General features: G+C 40.3%; 1 protein-coding gene across 2 annotated transcripts in view; it reads right to left on the reverse strand.

Moving 5' to 3' along the window:
* Positions 1-19,502, reverse strand: part of polr3f (polymerase (RNA) III (DNA directed) polypeptide F) — a 30,563-nt gene that overhangs the window by 9,650 nt on the left and 1,411 nt on the right. The window lies entirely within an intron of this gene.

Here is a 19,502-nt window from a genome sequence, read left to right on the forward strand (position 1 = left end):
TCCCTCTACGTTGGTCAGACATTCAGCAACTTCACCCGATCCGACTGAACATGTTGAACTCTCCCGACAGTACCCGACAATGACCAACAAACACCAACTGCTGGCCCACCCTGACCCGACTGTTGGTGTTTGTTGGCGTTTGTTGTTGAATGTTGCCGTTTGTCGGGGCAGTGTTTAAGCTGCTTTAAATACACTAAGTAAACACTGTGGCTGGTGGATTTCAAAATCTACCGGCCACTCAATGTTTTTACCAGCCACTTTCTTGTTTTTAACCGAGAACGTGTAACTGCATGTGAAAATTATTACTACAAGATCTACAATACTTAGGCAGTTTATTTAATCTCAAGTGTCAGTGAAACACTGACACTTTCTCTTTCTCTCTTACGGTGCGTTCACTGCAGACTTTTTTTACTGCTCAGCACCGCCGGCCTTCCCACAGTGCACCACGCTCGGGGGCGTGTCAGACAGATTCATTCAGAGCTGTAGTTCTCTTAAATCACTGTTGTAGTTCGTATGTCATTTCAAATGTGCAGACAAAATACAACTTTTACACACATTAAGCAAAAATCCAACACACATTCTAGATCTGACATGATCTTATCTACAGCACACAATAGGTTATCTTTTTCCACACTTTTTTTAGGCCGAGTGAAAGATTAAATGCCACCCGCACTTTATGGAACGGCTCTTGTTCCGGCTGGAAAAAAAGATGCATCAGACATAAACGTTGACATGTGTAACCTTTTATTATATTACTCAAAATCTCTGCAAATCAATCGCTAGATTATGACTTGCCACTACACATTCACTGTATGGATAGCGAGTGGCTGCCAGCCAGCATTTCAGCGTTGAATGTCAATCGTGTGCCGGGTGAGCTAGCTAGACTATGCAGCTAGCACAGAAGAAAGTTACGTAATGTGAAGAAACTGAATTAAAGTACAAAATACAACACACCAGGGACGCCGACAACCTCAGCAACCCTGCACCAGGCATCCTTTTTTTTTGTTTATGTCTCTGTAATCGAACATAGACGTATCATACAATACTGGGTATGAATGACACACATACGATGAGTTGCTCTTCCATCTTGAAATTGTCAAACCTAGAAATGTTTACCATGACCAACAGTTGCTACGTTACAAGAAACAAGAAACCAACCCGATTGGCCATCGCTGGCGTTGTCACGCTCCTCATTTACATTAAGTTGAGAAAAATCCAACTTTCGCCGTCCCGCTCGCCTTCCCACAATACCCTACGCGAGCGTCGACGCCCCGCTCACCTTCCCACAATGCCCCACGCGGGCGTCAACGCCTGGTTACATTGAAAATGAATTGGAAGCCGACGCCCCGCTCTGCCCGCCCCGCTGCAGTCTGAACGCACCGTTATACATACACAAACCACAAACTGATATACATTTCTTTCAATGATTAGGGCCGATTAAACAAAAAACTAACATTCCTCCACCCATCCTCCCCACTCCCAGTACAAATTACTCCTGCTCATCAGAATCAGATTCTGAAGTTTTAGATGTGCTTTCCTGAGCGTTCTTCTTCCAAGACAGGGCGAACAGCACCCACGAAGCGGAGGGGTGTAGCTACGCTCTGAAGGGGCTTATTTTCCCGATAATGACAACGTTGTTCTATACATTATCCCGCTTATTACACGGCTACTTGCCAAAAAAATAACTTAACACAGTGTGTCTTTTTACAATTTATATGTTACCATTCGTAGTGTTGATCAGCAGAGAAATAGTTCGCCAAAGACGTTGAACTTTATTTGAACATTCTTTAGGCTTCAAATCAGCTGACGTCGCTAAGCAACGGAGTACGCTCGTGTTGAAAAGTTACCGGACTACTTGCGGAGTGCTACGACAGACGTGAATCCGAGGCAAAAAGGCCACTTCTCTTGACAGTGGTCAGTTATACATAGCAACGTTCTGTTATCGAAAAATAATTGACCGCAGAATGTTGGGAAGCCCCATTCAAGTGAATGGGGCATTCTACAGCATTAAGAACAGCCATGTAATAATTTACTTTACCCGCCACGGTGGCCCGTAGGTGAAGCGAGTTTACCCGCCACAACACAAAATCACCCGCATTTGGCTGGTGCTAATTTCCATCCCTGGACCAGACGTCCTCTTTTACCTAGACATGTCCTCTTTTCGAGACCTAAAAAATGCGTCCAGCAGGGATTCCAAAATTGCTGATTCGTGATTTTGCCTTGTCGGAAATTTGTGTTTTCTGGGTCTTTCACAAACTATTACGCCATTCATGTTTAGTGTAATGAAGCAAGTTGCTGGTAAATTGAATAAATTACTACATTACTTTTAAAACTATTTTCAAAACAGCTAACTTGATTCGTAACACTGAACATGAATGGGGTTGAACGTTGCAAAATACAATGTTTGGGACTATGGGTCGCAAATGACACACTTCTGCCTTTTTCGATTACAATGGAAGTCTATGGAAGTGTCGCAACTCTCTTTTTATATGGCCCTGGGTCTACCTAGCTTTGACTACCAAGCCTTTTAATCCGTGGCGTGCCTACATAGTATATATGAAAGTCGCTAGTTGTCAGCATTAACTGTTAAGGCAGTGGCGTTAGACATAAAACTGTACAGGGGCACAGGCCCCTATTCATATCCATTCTTCCAAGCGTGTTGCGCACAATGCACCATTAAGCTATAAAAACTCCCCTTGCTTAACCCACTATATAACAGTTCAGGGCCGCAAGTTTGACATCAGCTTTGGCAGGGACATCTATAGTTAATGCAAGGTTTGTGTTTTCGGTTAAACTGCTTTGATTTTACAAGCGTTGATTGGGATATTGCGTTCATTTCTTTCGGGATTATCAACCTTAATTAATGCACTGAGTAATAAAGTAAATTGTTAAACTCAAACTTTAGATTTTACCGGGGCACAGCAGATTTATAGTGGGCACGTGCCCCTGTAAAAAGGGTCTAACGACGCCCCTGTGTTAAGTTATGTTTAATAAACGAATACAATAAATAAATAAAAACACTGTGCACCTCAATTCATTGTGTGCTTCTACATTTTTTCATTTAGGAGCACATGTACTCCTTGGTGAAAACATTTGCGTAGATCCCTGTGGACACTGAGATGTTGTCCTGTTGAACTGGTCACCCAGCTAACAAGGGACGTCCTGGGGACGTTCGGTGACGTTCCTATTTGGTTCCCTATAGGTTATACCGTGACGTTATCCTTAGGACGTCCCTTAGTAAGTAAGTAAGTAAGACTTTATTTATATAGCACATTTCATACAAGAATTGTAGCTCAAGGTGCTTTACATAAAATCAATAAAAACAATAATACAAGTGATAAAAATTATAATTAAAATAGCAACAATAATATAACTAATAAAAGTAGTAAAACCCTTCCGAGATAAAATTACTTAAATGCTTTGGTAAAAAGGTAGGTTTTAAGCTGTCTTTAAAAAATGTCTAGCGTGTTTGCTTCCCTAATATTTATGGGTAATTTGTTCCATAGTTTTGGGGCATAATTAGCAAAGGCGGAATCACCAATCTTCTTATGACTGCTTCTGGTGACCTCTAATAGGCCTGCATTTGATGATCGCAGTGTTCTAGCTGGTGTGTAGTTTATAAGGGAGTTAGCAATGTAGCTAGGTCCTTTTCCGTGTAGAGCTTTGTATATGAGGAAAAGGACCTTAAAGTCAATTCTGAAGGTAACAGGGAGCCAGTGTAAAGTAGCTAGGACAGGACTAATGTGTTCTCTCCTTTTAGTTTTGGTTAATAATCTAGCTGCAGAATGCAGCTGCAGAACTAAGATCTCGCAGGATAAGGATAGAGACTTTATTTGCATCAGAGTTTAATCTGAGGTCGCTAATTATTTTGGTGAGAGCAGTTTCAGTACTGTGATATTTCCTGAAACCTGACTGCGAGACTTCCAGAATGTTATTTTCTTTGAGAAAATAATTTAATTGGACTAAAACTATCTTTTCCAGTACTTTACTAATAAATGGAAGGTTTGATATTGGTCTGTAATTTGCAAGTAGACTGTTATCCAATTTGGGTTTCTTTAATAGGGGCTTTACAACAGCTGTTTTGAATGCATCTGGGAAGACGCCAGTTCTAAGGGATGTGTTTATAATCTCTAGCACCGGACCTGAGACACTATCAAACACTCGCTTAAAGAATGTTGTGGGTATAGGATCAATATCTGAGGTTGTGGAGTTAGATTCGCTGACAATTTTGGAAAGTTCACTGAGTGTGATACAGGTAAATGTGCTCATGGTTATGTTGCAGAATCTACTGATGTCAGTTTCGACCCCACTATTAATTATACTAGCTCTGATCAGAGTTATTTTGTTCTTGAAGAACAAAGCAAGCTCTTCACATTTAACTGCTGAGGATGGGGGTGGGACAGGGACAGTGTTTAACAGCTGGTCAATGGTGGAGAAAAGAACTCTGGAATTTCTGGCATTTTCTGTTATAATGTTGGAGAAATATTCTCTCCTTGCTAGACGGGTGGTCTTGTTATAGGTGGTTAGTGTATCTTTGTAGATATTGTAGTGGATAGTGATCTTTGTTTTCCTCCATTTTCTCTCTGCTGCACGGCATTTTCTTTTCGTTTCACTAACATTTTTATTTCTCAGCCATGGGGAGGTTCTGCTTGTGCACTTCTTTTTGGTTTTTAGTGGTGCAACAGAGTCTAACACAGTTAATAGTGCATCATTGAGGTTCTCTACCATTTCATTCAGAGAGCAATCATGATTAGTTGGCTCATATAGAGCGAATTGTTTAGAAAATTTCATCATAGCTGAATCGTCTAAATTTCTTCTTTGGACTAAGAATTATTTTGTGTTTTTTGTTAGGATGATTTCCACATTAAAAAGTATATAATGATGGTCTGAGAGGGGTAGATCAGTTATCGAAATATTATTGATATTTAGTCCAGTTGTTATCACTAGATCTAGTGTGTTTCCGTGCTGGTGTGTTGGGTCTGTTATGTGTTGAGTTAGATCGAAGCTGTCGAGGAGATTTAAGAGCTCAATAGTTCTTGGGTCTGCTTTTTTATTTACTTGGATATTTAAGTCTCCGTTTAAACCTACTTTGTCATATCTAGTGACACATACTGATAATAGTTCAGAGAATTCTTGTATGAATATTGGCGAGTGCTTGGGTGGCTGATATATAATAACAAAAAGTATTGATTCGGTTTTGAGCTCTATAGCAAGATATTAATATGATGTGAATTCACCTAGCTCACTAATTTTGAACAACAGTTTAGAGGAGAAAATTGCTGCGACTCCTCCACCTTTTTTTGTTTTCCTAGAAACTTGGTGAAAGCTGTATTCGGGCGGACACGCTTCTATCAGAGTTGCTGTTGCCGTGTCATTGTTTAGCCAGGTTTCTGTTAGACAGATGCAGTCTAAGTTGTTTTCTTTGATCAGATCATTAACTAGAAATGTTTTATTATTTAGTGATCTAACATTGAGAAGGGCCAGTTTCATCTGTGGGGTATTAACAGATAAAACGGGTTGATAAATCTGTTGGAAGAATATGGATAATTCTGTGACTTCTAACACCAGTTTCAGGTTTGTAACCATGCATTTGACCATGCCATTTTCTGTTTGTGATGATGACCGGTATGTCTAATGAAATAGCATGGTGGCTGTCCTAGCGTAGCTTTTCTTTGGGAAAGTCTATGTCACTGAGCTGTTCCATCACAAGGGAATTGATCCGGGGGGTGCAGATCTGTGCAAGGCCCATGTCCTTGCAGGAGGCTGTTTGAATGTTCTGTTCTGTTCCATGGGAGGTTGTTTGGGATGAGTCAGTCAACTTAGACATAACAGGGATAGGGGGAGCAACTTGATTTGTGGTCAGGAGCACGTGACTGATGTTTGCTGTTAGTAGTCGAGATCCTCTACGGTTTGGGTGGAGTCCGTCAGCTTGAAAACGGTCTGCACAGTTCCAGAACACATTGAAATTATCGATAAATCTCAGTTTGTGTGCCAGACAGACAGATGCCAACCATGTGTTGAAAGATAGTAGTCGACTGAAGGCTTCTTTTCCTCTGCGAAAGCATGCAATCGGTCCACTGATGAATACATCTTGATATCTGTTGAGTGTGTTCAGTAGCTGGGTGAAATGTTTTTTAAGTATCTCAGTGCCAGTTTTCTTGTGTAGAATATCAAACGAGCCAGTGTGGATGATAATCTTATGGTTGTTTGGTTTATTGTTGAGGATTGTTTGTACCTCTGACGACAGTTCCTCGACAGATGTGTTGCTAAGACAAATATTTTCTGTCTTTGCCAGTTTAACATGTGCTGTCATGGCATCTCCAATCAAGATGGTGGCCATATGTGGTATTGTGTTTGCATTTCTAACGTTTGCCTTATCAGTAGCTGCGGAGCCAGTTCTTAGCTTATTTGGGTTAGAAATGATAGGACCTTTTGCTAGACCAAGGTCAGCCATTGTGTCAGTGCTAGCAGTAGATTCTAAAGTGCTAGCAGCGTTAGCTCCTCTAAGTGCTGATGGGTTGTGGGTAGTCTTAGCATACCTTGGAAGTTGATAATCCTGTGGTATTGTTGTCTGATTAGGCCTGATGGGGGGTCGAACAGCGCCCCGAATGGTCCGAGAGGGGCTTGGAGTGAAATGGGGGACTCCCGGTCGCAGCAGACGATGATGTGATGGATTTGCATGTGTGTAGTAGCTACCATCATGGTGTGTCGGTGATCTGGGCCCTTCATGTTTGTAAGCTGCGTGGCTAGCACTCCTGTGCCTCTTCGCCTTGGATTCCACACACAAGGAAGTTCCCAGTGTTTCGAATCTGTTTCTGAGTGGGACAGGAGGAGAGGTGATGTGGGAAGAGTTTCTGCCTTGCTTTTTATCCTTGGTGACAGTCCCATCTCCGATGAAAGTAGAAGCGGCGCTGGGCCTCTTTGGTTTAGCGCCGAGAGCAGGCCATGACTCATCCGGTCCACCGGCTGGTGGAAAGAAAGCTGGTTCCAAGGGTGGCTCATTAGCCGGTAGCTTAGCCTCCTGGCTAGGTAGCAAGGAATCTATAAAGTCTTCGGTCTCTCTGATATCTATGAGGGTTCTGACTCTTAACTCCAGTTCGACTATCCTCTGAGTAAGTTGTTTGCAGTCGTTGCAAGCCATAGTTCTACAGGGAACAAGCTTTAGCTTTGCTTGCCTGTGGTCAGTCTGGGAGAGTAGCCCAAAATACTTCTGCTCTCCTTGGGCTTCAGTCCCTCAGGTTGTTCCTTTTAGTGGTTGTAGTCAATCCACTTTGCTCCAATCAGAAGTATTTGATTTTGAGTAATATAATAAAAAACTATCCAAATGATTGAAACTTCAGAGCATTTCTCCGTGAATGACTAAACAATAGGATAGAAGCCAAGCAGGGAAGCAAGCAGGGAAGGTCAGGGGGAGGAGAGGGAAAGAAAATGCGACTGCCTTCGTTGAGAGACAAATGTGTCTCTTGTTATTAGGACGTTATTAAAGTTCCTAAAAGGTCACAATTTAGACATTTCTTTTTTTACTTTCAGGGGACGTTCCAGGAACGTCCCTGGTTGGTTATGATACAACATTATGTTACAACATTTCGGGGAACATTCGGGATGTTCCAGGAACGTCCCAGGAACGTCCCTGGTTGGTTATGATACGATGTTATGTAAAAAAAACATCTGGGACATTCGGGACGTTCCAGGAACGGCCCAGGAACGTCCCTGGTTGGTTATGATATGACATTATGTTTAAAACATTCTGGGGGTTCCAGAACGTCATTCGTTGGTGATAACGTCACCATCTAAATTCCGAACGGATATTGTCGTTTGTGTGTCATTCTGTGATGTGAATTGCTCGAGCTATAGCCTACTGTCACTCTGGAAACTGTACAGTATTAAATCAATTGTTTATGTATGGTACTAGGGCTGACCGAATGTCCATAGAGAATAATTAGGAACAGCAGTCCATTTAATTTCTGTGATGCAGCAGGAAGTTGCAGAGAAATGGTAGTCTACGTTCACTAAAATATACTGAGCACGTCGAATGGAGTAGCTAATGTTAACCGCGGAAAAATAGTCTTATTGCTGAAAACAGTGGCAGCGATAGCCATGGCGAGGGAGCAACTTCCAATGAAGAAATTGTTGATGAAAAGGGTTAGCCCTGTTCAGTTATTTGGAAGTTGTTTGGCTTTTTGAAATCCGACAAAGAACAGAGCAATGTTTGGTGCAAATTGGTGTAGCAAACAAACAGGTGGTTACCAAGTCTGGTAATACGACAAACTGCAAATGTGGACTTCTTGTTGACCTCGACCTACAGTCTCGGTTAACAAACGTTTTAACAAATCTCTGCTTACAAAGGTGTTGGTAGATCTGTCGAAAGTCCATATTCGTTTTTTTATATAATATAACAATATTGTCAACATCTCTAAGGCAACCGCTTGATAGGTCCGTAAAAATCTGGAGAGGTCCGCAAACGGTTTTGCGGATTTCTTATAACGTCTCTGGACGTATAAGAATAGCGTTTTGGTCCAATTATAATACTAATATATATGAAACCTTTTTTTACCACCTGAAGCAAAATCACTCGTTGGAACATGCAGAAAGTGTGAGTTTGCGCCAAGGTATTGATAAGTAGGCTATTGATAAAAAGCAAGGTCAAGTTACTTGACCCCAGGTACGTGCTCCCTGGCTGCAAACATTTCTCTCACACTGCTCTGCCTAAACCTTGTGCCGAGTGTAGGGAAAAAGTTGAGGAGGAGACTTATTTAGCTACTACAGATCTGTGGTCTATCGTTTAATTATAGTTATCTATATCGATAATTATTTTACCCATATCGCCCAGCCCTATATGGTACCAATAACTTGCATTTGAGCAAAGTAATACATTAGTGTCATAAATAATTTGGGGATGTACTGAAACAAAACATCTAAGCTGGATCCAGCCTATCCAAGCACCAGCTGTGTCTCTAGAAATGTTCCATTCTAGCCTATTACAGCACATCTCTCGCGGACGTCACCGCTCGTGACGTGAACCCTGTTGTTGAGTGAAGAAGTCGTTGAGACACAGCAAAACTTTTTGATCCCGCATCCTTCATTTATAGCTATAATACCGTTTGATAATCAATTTGTGTAAATATATCTTCAACTTAAGTTTTAGTGTTCATAGTTTAGTTCTTTGTTTTTGTGTTTTTAATAATTTTTTTGTGTAGTTGGCTAGTTTAGAGTAATTTAGCGCACTCCTGTGAAGGTGGGCCACACGAAGGACAGAATTTGAGGTAAATATGTTTTAATACAAACTTCAGCTCTACTATCTATGTATTTGTATGTTTATCCAACGTGAAATAGCCATATCGAAAATGTATGTATATTAATTTCTAGCCAATTTGAGTTGGCACTAGTTTTTTAAGTCGGCTAAATTGAGACGTCGTACAGTATCATCTTAATTTGTACAGTAGTTAACAATGTTCTCAATAGCACTAACTAGCTAGCTTTAACTCGGATGCCTACACACTACTGGTGTCGTCTCTTTAAGGATACAGAAAATACAAAACAGCTGAAGCTACTTTTGGACAGGTGAAGGCTACAGCTCTAGCTAGTCAAGTAGCGTTAGCTCTACTTTAGAGTAGCAAGCTACTTTTGGACAGTTAGACTAGAGCTACAATAAACCAAGACGTTTTGCAAGAAAAGCAGCATAATGATATGGTACGTCGGACAAATGTTCACGATGAGTAGATGAAGGAAAGTTGATTAGCACTAGCTAGATGGTTGTAAATATCTGGATACTGAAGGTCAGGGAAGCTTTCAGTTTCACTTGTTACGGTGCTAAAAATAACTCCAGGAGCATATGGATAAAATACATTTCCACTTAATGTTCTTTGCATTTGATCTGCTGTCTAACTGTAGCTAATTCATGTTGCAGGTGTTGATTTCAGACGAACTGGTGGAGGACGAGGAAGAGGAGTAGGGAGGGAATGACAATTAAAATATAAGAAAATTAATTCAGGCTTTTAGAATGGTTTTGAATAAAGTGTTTGTTTATACTGTAAATCGTGTTTTTTCTTCTACAAGCATACACATAATAGGTTAAAGAAGTTAAATTACCTTGTTGAGTTTAAGTGAACACATTCAGTTTAGTTTTGCACTATAGGCTAATATGCATTTTATACTTTGTATACAAAAATATCTATTAAATGCATAAATGTGACTATAAATTAAGGTTGAGAAATTGATTCTGCATTTGGTATGCGAAAGTTATCAGGACTAGGGAGGACAATAGAACGCGTCATTTTTGGCCAAGGCTAACCAACTGTCAAATACTGTGGAACGCCGGTAGAAGACGCATTGAATCGAATGCTAAGTTAGCCTGAATGTAGCTAAGAACGCCACTGAGAAATCTGGCACCGGAATTTTAAGGTCCACGTCCTTTTCTTAGCTCTATAACTAGCGACTACTATCGAGATATTAAAATCAAACATGCCAGTTAACATGTAGACACTTACCCCTTAATGCTATCAAATGTTGGTTGCAATACATATTGAGAAAGTGTATGAAAATAATGTTTCATACACTTTCTACCTTGCTTAATGCTACCTTTCATAGAAGGTCGGCACCACCGGGAGACATATCTTAAATGAAACAGTAGGTTGTTTTCTTCAAAATAAGGTATATTTAGTCAATTTTAAAACATATACATTTTGAGAAAAATCAAGTTGAAGACATGTTGCTGAAAATCCCATAGGAATGCATTGAAATCTGAACGTTCTATTGAGAAAAAGTTTGTTTTTTCCCTTGTAACTTTTTCCCGCATGTCGGCACCCCCCTGATACTTCCTGGATAGCAAGGTTACGTATAAAGACGTCATCAGTCAAATTTTAAAGAAAATCGAAAGACATACATTTTGGGTTTTGGCTCCCTGAATGAGATTGTGTGCAACCTGTGACGTCAGACATAGTGTGCCTCTGCAACTCCCGCGCTCAGTACATGTCAGGCTGCTTCCAATGCTCTCACCGATTGATTGTCATTATCCATTTACTTGCTAGCTGTTATATATATACCCGTATGTGGATGCAAGTATCAATCATGGTTACTGGTTTTAAAATATATATATTTTAGACACTTTACATGAATCTTTTCAGGGTGCAGAATAAAAAACAAACATTGATGATATAAAACCCACTCTCTTGGTGACTTAAAAAAAAAGTTTCTATCGAAATGATTCATGGTAATGATGTGCAAATGTTGTTGTCACGTAGCACCAATTGGAACCAATCATTACCTTTTTTGTCTGTCAGGAAGTGCAAATCTATTTTTAAAAAAGTGTGAATATTCTTTCTTTCTTTGCAGCAATCCATTTTGCAAGAAAAGAAATTCTATGGCAGATAAAAAGAAAAGAACTACTGAAATTGCATTCACAGGTGAGGGGGAGCAACACATGGCCACTTGCAAAAGTTTAGGTATCATTTTAGATCCAAATAGTCTTAGGGTTTGTGGAAAATTACCATTAGAAACATTAACAAATGGGATCATGATCGAGATTATTACGCGTAGTCACAAATTAGCATTTAAAATGCCGGCGCACCTTGTAACGTTTAATATAGTTACAAATAACTTTAAACTCCACGACTGTGACTTCGATGATAACATATGGAAGAGAGTACATACTGTTGTAAGTAAACTGATAAAACGATTTAATAATTTAGTCAGAGTTAGTGATAAAGACTCATGTCTAGGTGAGGTGTTTGAGCTACCGCCTCCATATGGGCGTGAAGTAGAAACTCCATCCTGCGCGTCTCATGATGCCGGTGAGACAACTCAAAATGACATTTTTGATGTTAGAGAAGCTAATGATTTAGTGATTGGTTTACATGAACAAGTTAGCATAGTTAACAAAACTAAAATAGAGTACCAAAAAGTAGAAGTAGATATAGATAAATTAACTAAGGAACGTAAAGATATGGGGCTTAAAATATACCAGGCTGAGAAAGAAATAAAATCGCTTAGAGCTAAATTAATCAAATTGACGGAAAGTCTGGTCAACGTACGTAACATAAATAGAAAAATTAAGAGGAAAGACGATCAAATAGATCACCTTAAAGCTCAATGTAAAGGGAATTTGCAAGTAGAGCATGAGTTCGAGCAGGTAAATGCAGAGCTCAAAACAGAGAGAGAGAGACTAGAGCAGAACATTAACAACTTGCAATTCCAAATGCAAGGTCTTAGGGTAAAAGATAAAAGCAAAAACCTCAAGAGGAAAGATGTAGCTTTACCGGACAAAATGACCGATTTAAATGACCAAATACTGTACTGGCAAGATCGGAGTGTTAAAGCTGAAGATCAGACCAGAAGCGCGTTAGTCTCAACGTTAGATGGTCGTGTATATAATGATAAAATTAGGCAGACCGTAATGGAGCTGACTTCGGTATTAGGGGTAAGTATGAATAAAGCACCGGAGGTAATAGATTGCGTTTTAAAAAACATGTCAGGATTAGAAACAGAGCGTTTACCTAGCGTGTCAACGTGTAAAAATGTCACACTAGAGGCCAGACATGTATCCTTGCAGCAGATTAAAAGTAGGTTGATAGAGGAAGACAACCTCACCCTTACAACAGATGGTACAAGTAAACTGGGCCACAAATTCGGAACCGCTGGGGTTTGTTTTTCTGATGGGACTAGGCTACATATAGGTCTTAGAGAGCAAGCATCCAGCTCTGCCCAATGCACTTTCGACACAATTGTTGAAATGGTGCATGATGTAATCAACACGGTGCATGTAGAGGACGATAGGGGTGGGCTCTCAGACAGGATCTTTACAAAAATTACTAATTTGGTAGGAGATAGAGCAAGTACTGAGAAGAAATTTAATGAAATACTCTCTCAGTACCGTATGCAAATATTGCCAGAAATAGTCGATGGTTATACTCAGTTACCTGACTCAGAAGAGTCTAAACTTGCTGTAGTCAATGAATTGTTTTGTGGGATGCATGTCATTGATGGACTGGCACATCAAACAGGTGTTACTTTAGATATGTGGGAGACACTAGTTTTTAAGGGAGATAAGGTAGGTTGCATAAAGTTAGATTCAACCCTTAAATCAGGTGGGGAGAGCGGTACCGTGAGGCTCATCCGTTCTGTTTGTAAGACCGTGCAGGAGCGCGGCTGTGAGAAGAGTGGCAAACCCGTCCAGTTCAAAACCTTCTCGTTTAATAAGTACGGTTCTGATCGTGTTCCATTGGTTCCATTCAAAGGTAACCGTATTAATGTAACGTTCCATAATGCAGCAGGAGTTTACTATCTTTACCCTGACTTGTTGGAATTTACACGGTTATCTCAAAATGAGAACAGGTTAGTTCAGGCTGTCCATGCTGACCTTAATATTAGTCAGTTTATAGCAGGTTGTAGGGCATTAGGGCTCATCTCCAAACAGGTTACAGAACCATTCTGGAGAGTTCTTTCCAAGAAAGAACATGTATTAGCAATGAATGATAGGTATAGAACGCTTGTTATAAAGCTTAGAGAGTGGCAGGCAGACAGCAGGCAGTTTATGAAGGGTGAGGACACTCTGAGGATGTAGACATCCACAGAGGACCCATCTTAGATAAGTTGTTGGAGTCAACGTCAGAAGAGTTTGATGCTATGACTCAACAAGTTCTAGAACTTAGTTAGAGAGGTTCAAGCAGTGCGCAGGAAACAACAGCTCACTCTTGAACTTGGTAAGTATGGTGGACTATGGACAAGCGAGTTAGAGGTTAATGAACAGGTAAGTAATTTAGGGAGAGATTCAATACTAGCAGTAGTTGCACAGTTAAAGTTCCGTCGTTTTGTGTTGGGGCAGAAAAATGATAGTGGGATTTTAAATATATCAAAATATGGCAAGAGGCTCCCTGTAGATCAGCTCATCAGTAATCTGAAGAGTGTTGTTGTTAATGCCATCGAGCCTGTAGACACTAGTTTAGATGAAGGGTGTGGAGCTGCACCGGCTGATCTTGTTGCTGATAGGAAGGTAGAGTTTTTGAGGGATGCTGCTGAACAGCACCTTAAGGCACAAGATATGGGGCGGAGGAGGGGAGGGTTGAGTATAGTCAGACTTCCAAGTATTGAAATGCCACAGCAGTTACTTGGTAAGAGAGTTAAACATTTGTATGTAGAGCGTTGGTTAGATAGGTGGTTTAATGGGACAGTTATAGATTGTAAAAGAACAAAAGATGACATTTTTTTCAAAATAAAATACGATGGCTATAGAAAAATGTACTGGTTGCCCTTATGGACCGAATACCAGGAAAATAAACTAGTATTAATACCGGTTAGTGCAGAGGATCTTGTAGGGAAAAGAATAGCGCACATGTTTATTAACAGTGAGGACGATAGTGTATGTTGGTGGCCAGGCAGAGTAGTTAGTTTTAATGGGAAAGATGGGTTCTTAATAGATTATGAAGAGGAGGAAGATGATAGAGTAGCCAGCTCAGTGGTAGAATACCCATTACTCACAGATTATTACGAGAATGAGGTTAGGATTTATAAATAGGTTTGTAGTCTTGCGATGGGTATGTAATATTCAGGCTGTATTGGGTAAGTAGTCATTTGTTTGGTTTTAGCATTGGGTTGTCTGATCAAGTGGGCTTGTGCGTCACTGACAGACTTAGCTTTGTAGTGCAGTGTTTCCCACAGATTAGAAATCTAATTGTGGCGGGGAGCGGTGGGGGCTGTCAGACTGGGGGGGGGGGGGGAAATTATTCCTTCGTTAATAATTCGTTACAGTTAATTTGTTAATAATTTGTTACATTAAATATTAATCCAAAATGATTCACACCTTCACAAATTAACAACAACTAACATATCATTTCTGCATTATGCATGTAGCAACGCTAGTGCTAAACAACTATTTAACTGGTCGGCTCCATGACGCCGAGTAAGTAGCTAGCTCTTGAGACTTCTCACCAAAAGAAAAAAAGGGGAAACTTCGAGTACTGTAAGTCGCTCTGGATAAGAGCGTCTGCTAAATGACTAAATGTAAATGTGAGTAAGGTACCTAGCGAAAAGTAGCCTCAACTTTCCTCGACTTTTAGCTACGGCACTAATGCTGAAGGCTCGCTGATATTGCTGTCGGTCTTACTAGAACGGCATATGTATGCATTGTTGCTAACGTGTGCTGACGTTGTGACTGTGTGCATATGTGGGAAAGACGCATGAGTGACAGAGAGACGGAGGGAGAGCAGGGGAAAGGAAATGCAGCTGAACGAATACGCTGCGTGTTTTAACCTAAATAGCGATAAAAAAAAATGTTTTACGAAACGCAATGTGTGGCGGCCGGTGTTGATTCTGTGGCGCACCGCCACAAATTAGTCTATGTGTGGGAAACACTGTAGTGTGTCATTTAGCTATCGGTATGTAATATTCAGGCTTTGTGGTAGCTTGAGGATATTAATGATGGACCATTTGGTGATATGAGACAGGGGGCCCCAGTAGGGGGTGACTCCCTGTTAAGCCAAATGGTCTGCCATAATATCTGATAGCTGCATTGGGTAAGTAGTAGTAGTATTTGTTTGGTTTTAGCATTGGGTTGTCTGATCAAGTGGGCCTGTGCGGCACTGACAGACTTAGCTTTGCAATATTAAAACGGACTACGTCTATAAAAATAGATACAGGTAGGATTAAAAGTAGTACAGTTTGGTGATATGAGACAGGGGGCCCTGTAATGGGGTGACTCCCTGTTAAGCCAAACTGTCTACATAAAAATAGATACAGGTAGGATTAAAAGTAGTACTGTTTGGTGATATGAGACAGGGGGCCCTGTAATGGGGTGACTCCCTGTTAAGCCAAACTGTCTACATAAAAATAGATACAGGTAGGATTAAAAGTAGTACAGTTTGGTGATATGAGACAGGGGGCCCTGTAATGGGGTGACTCCCTGTTAAGCCAAACTGTCTACATAAAAATAGATACAGGTAGGATTAAAAGTAGTACAGTTTGGTGATATGAGACAGGGGGCCCTGTAATGGGGTGACTCCCTGTTAAGCCAAACTGTCATAGCTAATATAGAAGTAATAGATAAAAGTTGCTCCCCTGAACCTTCACCATGGATGCAGAGGTGCCCAATTGTCCTCTGAGAGCTATCAACCTAGGGCTGGGCGGTATGACGGTATATACCATGCAACGGTAGAAATGTGTCTACCGGAAGAGATTTGGCTATACCGTTTCAACCGCGGTATACTTTATCCTATATTTTTGTATTACACGTGGCAATTAAATGTCTGGTTGTTGTATTGTATAGAAGCCATCATATAAATCGCATTGTTGCGATATTTAGAATTGTAGTTTAACTTCTATTTGATTAGCTATTTTCGTTTGACCTGAAGCACATTTGCGTTGGTCTGACGGAATTTTCGATGTGGAGTGTATTTTGTCTTAGCGGACCACATTCATGCCGATGCTAATTACTTCTATACTTGATGTCCCATTCTGCAGGTAACCAATTCGATTTGTTGTTCAAGTTGTATGTCCCGCGCTGTAAAATTCTTGTTGTAAAATTACACTGGTGGCGTTGCTTGCATTCTTGATCTAGGATGACTAGTGAAGGCTAACTACTTACTGAGAGTGAGGTCATGCCGGGAAATATCAAACTGAAACGTATCGACCGAGTTTTAACGAGGTACGCCGAAACCAAAGTTATATGGATAGTAAAAGTCAGACTGATCGCTTTCGCTCATTTTGAAATTTTCGTCGGAGGTCATTACAGATCCGTATTGAGCTGTGAATAGGTCACCACGCGGATGGCATGACTGCGCATCAGCCAATAGGAACGCTCGTACTCGTAACTCGTTTTTTGAGTCTTTTGTTTTTAACTCAAGTGTTGTCTCATGTGAGGCAGTTGTTTTTGTTTGTAATAAATAAATAATAGAGTGTGATGATGTACGGTATGGTTATTTTGTACAATTTCTTAATTGAATTTACAGAACAATTACTATACCGTGATATATACCATAACCGTGATATAAAATTACTCATACCGTGATAGAAGATTTCGGCCATATCGCCCACCCCTATATCAACCTGTAGGTTTCCAAACTAGATACCTACAAGATGGTAGCTCTAGAGGCCAATTGGGCATCCCTGCATTACAACAGTCACCATTCACACACACACCCCAACCCCCCCCCCCCCACCCCCCCCCCCCCCCCACCCCAAAAAAAAAAAAAAAAGTTTACTGTGTGTTTTGTGTTGTTAAATAGTTCATCAAATATATCAAGTCCCTTAACAGTTGCATGTAATTCCCCCCACAGGTCCAAATGTCACAGGAAAATCACATCCTTGTATCCTTGAGTCTCATTCAACCAAGTGAAGATCTTAATTGTTTATCTCTATTTAAGGCTATTTTGCTCATGTTTGGTTTAATTGCGAATTAGGCCATTTTGTCACTGCCTTTCAAGGCTGCAATTCGCTTTTCTATCAGTAGGTGTCGCAAGGTGTAATTGTTTGTTATGATTAGCCTCCAACATCTGCCTGTTATATAATAGGGTTTCCCGCTTCTTCTTTTTCAAACAATGCAAGGCAAACATCTGCCTGTTTATTTGCCGCCTGTTTCTGTGTTGTTTTTATTCAAAATATTGCCATAAAGGCCTCTCATTGGTTGGCCTTTTAGAATGAAATCTGTTCCCGCCTTTTTCTTTTTTATAAGGGAAACATCTGCCTGTTTATTTGCCGCCTGTTTCTGCATTGTTTTTATTCAAAATATTGCCAAACAAACTCTCATTGGTTGTTTTTTTCTAAATAAAATTATCATGAAATGCCCCTTATAGTAATTGGTTGTCCAAGATGTTAATCATTAATTTGATCCAATCGCGACAATATTTGCATACAGTAAAACCATTCACACCTCGTTTACTGGACCATTCTGACTTCATTTTACAATGACTTCAACTTCAACTACTTCAATGTACAGGCCGCATGTCCCTCGACCCTTAAGGGTATGCTGGCAGGATCGTGTCACCTCATTTGGCGCAGGTATGTTTTTTTTTTACTTCTATCTCTACATTGTACATGGGTATTTTGTCTTGGTAAAAACAATAAGACAAAATACCCATGTACAATGTAGAGATATTCTATCCTTTTTTTTCTGCCTTAAACGAAATCCAGGAGTCTGCAGCACATATGCTAACTAACTATTCATTTTAATGTAGCCTATTCCTAAATACATTTCATGCATTGAAAATATGTTTTTAATTATTCATCACATTAAAGCATATATTATAGCAGCACAACCTGAAAACGATAGTACTGTTAAACAATCTATTCTCTTTTGTTCAAGGTCGCACTGTTGCCATCTGGGGGGACAGCATAATGCGCGGGGTGGAGGTGGCAATCCCGGAGGCTTTGGCGTGGGTACACCCGGGAACCACACTCCAGAGGTCAGCTCACCAACAGCTGCACCACCTCACCACCGTTAGTGGCCCGCTGCAAATATTTATAAATATCGGAACTAACAACGTAGCGCAGGGGGATTCTCCTTATGATATCCTCAGGGGAATGCGGGAACTGATGGACAAAGTTAGGGAGCGGTACCGGTATGAAGTAAGCTTTGCCGTGTGCTCCATTCTCCCCCGGCCGGTGGATGATGCTACCACCAAACACATAGTTAGGGAAACAAATCTTCTCCTGGAGCATCTGTGTGAAAACGAGGGTGTCATTTATCTTAGGACAAATAGATTATTTCTGAGGCACTCGCGTCCTGTTTTGGAATTTTACAGCCCTGACCGGCTTCATTTGAGTAATGAGGGCAAGCGTAGGGTTTTTGATTATTTAAAAAACTTTTTGTTTCATTATGCTAGATAGGGTAGTTAGGGAAGGATTTAGCAGTTTTGATTATTATATTATTTTATTTATACTTTGATTTCAGAGTGACCTCAATATTTTCTTTTTTTCTTTTTCCTTACATTTTCTTTTAGGCCTTAGTATGATGTCCAGTGATCATGTTCCTTGTTGTTGACCAAAGATTAATTGGCACTAAGGCTCTTGAAGTTCGTGTGCATTCCATCACTAGAATATGAGAGCTTGTGCCAAAATACTGTACCATTTTTACATGTAGGTAAATCAGTCCGTTTGTTGTCTCGACGTTTGTTAAGTTATCATGTTGATTGGTTGACGGTCAAAATTAATAGGCTTACCTCGTTCTTGTGCATCCCGTCACTTGAACAAGAGGGCTTGTGTGTATGTGCATTCTCGGTTTAAACACATTACTAATCGTTTTCTATTTTTTCACAGGCAATGACTACATTTTGGACCATAAGTTTCATATCCCTATAAATAAAGTATATTATTTATAATACAATTAGTGTATACTTTTTGTCCATCATAAACAAACAAACGTGTTCAAATCAAGGTATTTGAAAATAATGGGCAATGTCACAACAAGCACACACAAACACCCTGTTCAACGTTAAATACACCCCCAAGTGGCCAAAAATTAACATTACTGCAAGTAACGCTAAACGTGACAAACATTTGCATATTTGTGGTACTGG

This window comes from Hypomesus transpacificus, unplaced genomic scaffold (assembly GCF_021917145.1).
Source record: "Hypomesus transpacificus isolate Combined female unplaced genomic scaffold, fHypTra1 scaffold_138, whole genome shotgun sequence".
Lineage (NCBI taxonomy): Eukaryota > Metazoa > Chordata > Actinopteri > Osmeriformes > Osmeridae > Hypomesus > Hypomesus transpacificus.